Below are 6000 nucleotides of genomic sequence, written 5' to 3'. Positions count from 1 at the left end.
ATACGTAGCACGATCTTAACCCACTCTTACAAAGAAGAGGAGCTGTTAGGCCGAATGACAGAGGCTAACAGCCCCTTGTCTAAATATTCCTTCAATTAAAGACATATTTAGAGTTCATTGCTTTCCAGATTTGAAGTTATTTAAAAGTTGGAGAAGAGAAAGGTTTTCTGAACTAGGCTTCCAGTGGAAGCGCGTGAGTTTGCACTTTGAAAGCACATGATCCGTGTGCTTCCCTGGGGTGAGGAACTAAAGAATGCGGCACGCGGAGGGCACCTTCCTGACTGCCTCCCCAAGACTGTTGTGGGGACACCACCTCTCATTCTGACCGTTCACCAAAGGTCTAAGCTATTTAGACCGTGCATGTGTAAAAATGTGTGAATTTCTGTTTACAGACTCCACTGGTGCCGCCTTTAATGCCAGCCCATCGTCTTCCCCAACATATTGAAAAGTGACATTTTCTTTTCCAGATGGTTTCCCTGCTTCCCCCTCCACACCTCCACGTCTCCTTTTTTAAGTAACCATAAAATCCCACCAGGAATGTTCAGTAAGTGTCACCAGCAGTGACACTCCAGACCGGCTGCTGAAGAGAACCCGTCTCCTCCTATGTGTTCCATGTGTGTCACAGTTGTGATACTGATCTAGCAGTCCACAAAAACACAGCTTTCAGCAGTTACAATAATTGAGCAAAACACGTCCACTCTGAAATTATTAATGCTATCGCAGGGAGATTAATTTCCTTTTGATGTTCTTCTATCAGGAACTCTACTTTGATTCATCGATGTCACAGAACAAATTAGTGCAGTACATAGCCAAGCAGTCTGATATTAAAATCGGACATTATTCTGCTGCTGATATCAAACAATAAAGTAGCAGATGGCTTTTTTTTAGAAATGGCTTTCATGTCAGAGTAAAAGGCTGCACAAACCAAAATTATTTCTTTTTCTGGAAGTTGTTCTTGTTTGGTTGCCTATGTGGATCAAGATCTTCAACGTATGAAAAGACAGTGTTGTCTGAGAAAAGGTCAAACAGTCAGAGGTGTGCAGAAGACCAGAGAGTCCATGACCTTTTACGTTTTGGCTCTTTAGTTTCAAAGTGACAACAAAACATAACACTTGGTGAAAAAACAAATGCTGACCAACCTGTGTGTGCTTTGGGACAAAATATTTGCCAATTATTCAATCTTTTCATTAACAAAATTTACTTAGAATACACACTATGCTCACTCTGAAAGAAACTGCCCCTTTGCAATTCATTAAAAGCAATGATATTTACACTGCCATCAAAACTGGTTTGTAAGATCAAGCATTAGTGTCCCAATGCTCTTCATTTCTACGCTAAGCCTGAACTTGCTTCTCCAGTGAATTAAAGCCAAATGCTAACATTTGGTCATTTGTTTCAATGGGAGGTGAATGCGATTCCGTGTCTTCCTTCAAATGTGTTTTCCTCTGATGCTACCAATGTCTTAAGGACACATTCTACCTCTCTCTATTCAGCACAGCAACTCTTGAGAAGTTAAGTCACAGCATTGGAACACTCAGGCTTGGGGAAAAGTTTCTCTGTTGAGGTACAGACCAGCCCAGACTGGACACATTTCCTTCTAGCGACTGCTGGTAGGCATATATACTGTAAGTATAGGCGAATAAAAGACCATTTAACAAAACAATCTTGTCTATAACTACTTCTAAATGAATTAATTAAACAAAGCACGCAGGTTTTTTTCATGTTGTGATTAACACTGACAGTGACAGGTACCTCAATGCAGATTTTATGCACCTATTCTCCCCAGCCAGCAGACAAGTGGAACAGCAGATACAGCAGAATCTTTGCATTTCAATTGCACAGAAGAGGACACCACACCCAACGTGTTTCCTGTGCATCCAGTGGTCAGTTCTGTAGATACAGTTTCATACAATACAGGTTCCAGGGGCTGAGCAAAATTAACAAAATAGGGCCACTTGTTTTCACCTCAGCACATGAGAATGAGAGAGAAAGCAGGGAAACAGACTTATATTTAGTAAAAACAAAAGAGTCAAAATATAGAAACTAAAGAACTTCATAGAGGCTCTAGAAAGGAATAATATGTCATTCCTTCTTAGAAAACCCACCTCAACAGAGAAAGATGAGATGCTGCTAAGTGGATTAGCTGTAATATAAATCCTATTGAACAGAACAGGCCTTCTAACAACTTGCAATTTGCATTTCTCTATGGAGGATTGGTGATTAGTTTTGCATTAATTGCAGCAACCTGTTAATATTATCCCAGATAGGTTCCACTGGCAGCCAGAACCACTTTTTTCATTATCAATTCTTATTAGTTGTTGTATGTATTTAATGCTAACATATCAGTCAGGTTGAATTTTCCTACAATCTCATTAACACGGGATCTTTTGAGAGCTTGGACTACTTATGAAAGAGATTTGGGGGGACTGGAGAGGATTAGCCATAGTTTGTATCATCTGTCTTTCAGAAAGTATCTGTACTTGGGGTTTTTCACTCTTGGAAATTCTGTGCCACGAAGTGACCTTTTAATATTCCTGCTTGTCAAAAAGGCACAAACTTAAATTCACTTGGAAGAGTGAAAACAATGCAAGTTAATTAATAACACAAAACTCTGATCTTTTGAACGTGCTGTATATCCAAGGATTTTCTCTTTTGTCCAAATGTTTCAAAAATTCATACCACTTTTTGTATATTCATCTCCAATTTTAGCAAAACCCTGTGAAGAAATAAATATCCAGGCAGGCACAAACACAGGATCAATTTTCAAGTTATTTTTTTGAGTTGCTGTGCCCCCTTCTCTTCCACCCTACAAGACACACCAAAAAAATGCATTCACTATCTTTTTAAACATAAATTATGTTTAGAATATATCATGATTAACATAGGGAAAGCCTTTAATAAGGCAAAACTTACAAGGAGAGTTCCAGTTTTCAGAGTTGAAGGATCGTTTTCTTTTCTATCAAATCAAATTAATTACCAGTAAAACTGTAGGCGCAGAAAATGCATTCTGTATTCACTGTAATAGTGAAATATTTGGCTTTGCCAGCCAAGTACTCTGTTTCATGCAGAAAAGGATGTAGTTTGCTCAGTTAGCTTGGAAATAAAGTCAGTGAAAAAGAGTGTAAGCTTTCAAAACACAGAGAAGTAAAAACTTGGTGCTGTTTTCCCATAAAGCTGCAGAAGGCAGGTCCCGTTCAGCTGTTAAAAGATTGAAGAATGACTCAGAGTAGAACAATAATGTCAGAAGAACAGAGAAGTGCACACTAGACAGCCATAAGAACTTCATTTGACTTGTATTGGCAATTGATTTAAATGGAATTGCAACTACCCATCAAGGTCAAGAGTGCTTTCCTGACATTAGGGACCTCTGTGTCAACTGTAAATATACAATGGTCATCTATTTTTCACAAACATGTTCAAATCATTATAAATCATGGTTTAGAATGATTGTTTTAATGTTCTAGGTAATGTGATTTTACCGAACAGTCATATTGCTAACGGAACAGCGTGCAATATCTCCTTTGCTATACAAATTATTCCATGGCATAATAAAGTACGCTTTATCAGGTTCTACACGGCTTTACCAGAGGAGATCACATCAGGTACCCTCTATTTCAGAATAGCAATGGTACTTTTAAGACAGCAATGTTGTGAGTTCAGGACAACAAGGTCTTACAACAAGGTCTTACAACAAGGTCTCGCTTAACATTAGTGCACCAACATTAGGCAAATGGTACACCAACACTTGAATAAATCTTAAAATACTGGCTCCAGCTCAAAAACTCTGGAACACTCTGCAATATCTGTAACAGATTCTTCTCCCAATGAAGTAGAGGACAACCTGTTTATTTGAATTTTGTATACTTGCAGAGAGCTCTCACTGTGATTAGTCTAAGGGGTTTTTTTCTCCACCAAAATGTGTTTATGGTGCTCTAAGGACAAACAGAAAGCACAGCTCTGCATTTGAGATGCTGATAATCCAGATTTCTGGCCCTCAGGGATGAGGGTAATTTCAAAAAAATTACTCACTTTAGTTTCAATGTTAACTATGTTCAGTTCATATACATTGTTACTTTACTTCTGAGTAAAGGTAAATATAAAAAGCCATGAGGTTAAAATCAGAAAGAAGGAAGAAGCTCACATTGAATTATATTCCCTGCTTCGGTGATTCTGCTGCTTTGTCACTCATTGCATTCATACATTTGGAAACTTAGTAAAATCATCAAAATTAGATTAAGAAACAGCAAAGTGTGACAAAAAGAAAACTACAGTACAGTTCAGGAGAAGGGAACAAGCAGGTCTCTGTCTCAGCGAAGTAACAGTATTTATATTGGCTGCAGTGACCACTGGCACGGCCCAAACAGTGCTCACGCCATTTAATCTCTGACTTGTGGTTTGGGATTCTCTATCTGCTTTTTAAATCTAATAACACGTCATTCTGAAGCTATAATTCAACTTATATCTTTGTTTATATTCTTGTTTATATACTTCTGTACTTGTTTACATTTAATATTTGTGTTTCATGAGGAGATGAAAAAGCTGTCAGGGCACAACTGGCCAACAAACAAAATAAGTGAAACATGGGTATTGAATATAAGGGTAAACAGGGCTAAATAACATCTCTTAGTATAAACATAAAACCCTAAAGATTAAATAAACCCAAAATGTAAATAATCAATATAACCTTATTTTCCATTAAATGACCACTGAATTATTTTAACTACTCCACAAGCTGCCTTTAAGCAGTTCTTGGGACTCCTGTAGCAGCAGTTACATAAAGGGTTTCCTTCAAATCCATCTTTAACCGATGTATAAACACATCACTAATACTGGTTTTTCTGCATTTGTTAGGGTAACGACTTTTGAATATTGTTTCTTCAACATCATGAAGGTGTATAAGAGAAATCCCTTTGACTTTCAGTTGTGTTCATCTTGTGGAACAGCAACACCTGAGCGGCAACGCAACCCACACAGCAAGATCCACGTGGAGTCTCACCGCACAGCAAACGGCTTCCCAGCCAGGAGTTGGTTTAGAAGTTTGTAAAAACAAATCCTCTTAACCTTTTCTTCTAGCGCCTCCTATTTTGACTAATCAGCTAATAATAATTTAGTAACCTAATAGCAATTGACAACATAGAAATGTGTAATAACCATGTCCTGAAAAGTGACACGAGCAATATTATATTGCCCAATATACTGGCTTTCATACAACTATTTCATTACCTGCAAGCTTCTTGGTAATGAATATGCTATTAAAAGGGTTTTTTTAATTTTCATGTTTCTCATGTTGTAATTCTCCAATAAATTTCTCTGACTTCCAACATAAATAAGTTTCATTATTCCTCATTATTAAAAGAAACAAACACATTCTCCTGTGCTGAAAGGGTGTCATATAATTAGATGACCTTCCTACATAAAATCATGAATGAAAAAGGACCTGACAACTTGCAGGAAAATATTTAATCAGACATTAGGACATTAAATATAGTTAGTCAAGACACAAGACATTATTGTACTAACAAACGCTTTCAGAAACACTCTTTTACAATACAAGAGATCAAAACAGACTTTAGTTTTACTACACCATTAGACAAGTCCCAGCTTTCTAGCAATTTATCACCGATTTCTTCATTTGGTTGCTTTAAACATGCTTTTAAAACATACTTGATAACTAGTAAAAATTGTATACAATGCAAATGACATTTCAGATAAGTTTTATTGACTTAATGCTCTGGTAATAAAATTATAACAATCAGTATTATTTTGATTTATTGCAAATTTTACTTTCACCTTCAATGGACTCGGTGTGTGGCAGAATTGAATGTAATGCTGCTGCCCCCTCAAGGGCGCCTGAGAAAAGCGTGATGGCTCATTTCGGTCTCATACCTAACAAATAGCAGCAAAAGTCAATGACGAAGAATGATCAGACTCCTTTGTTTTCATGCAGTTGTTTATATTAATACAGACATAAGAAAACTGAGTGTTCTCAGGGCTAGGAGA

The sequence above is a fragment of the Phaenicophaeus curvirostris genome, chromosome 14 (genome assembly GCF_032191515.1).
Source record: "Phaenicophaeus curvirostris isolate KB17595 chromosome 14, BPBGC_Pcur_1.0, whole genome shotgun sequence".
Taxonomy (NCBI): Eukaryota; Metazoa; Chordata; class Aves; order Cuculiformes; family Cuculidae; genus Phaenicophaeus; species Phaenicophaeus curvirostris.
Note: the sequence above shows the minus strand (reverse complement) of the source record.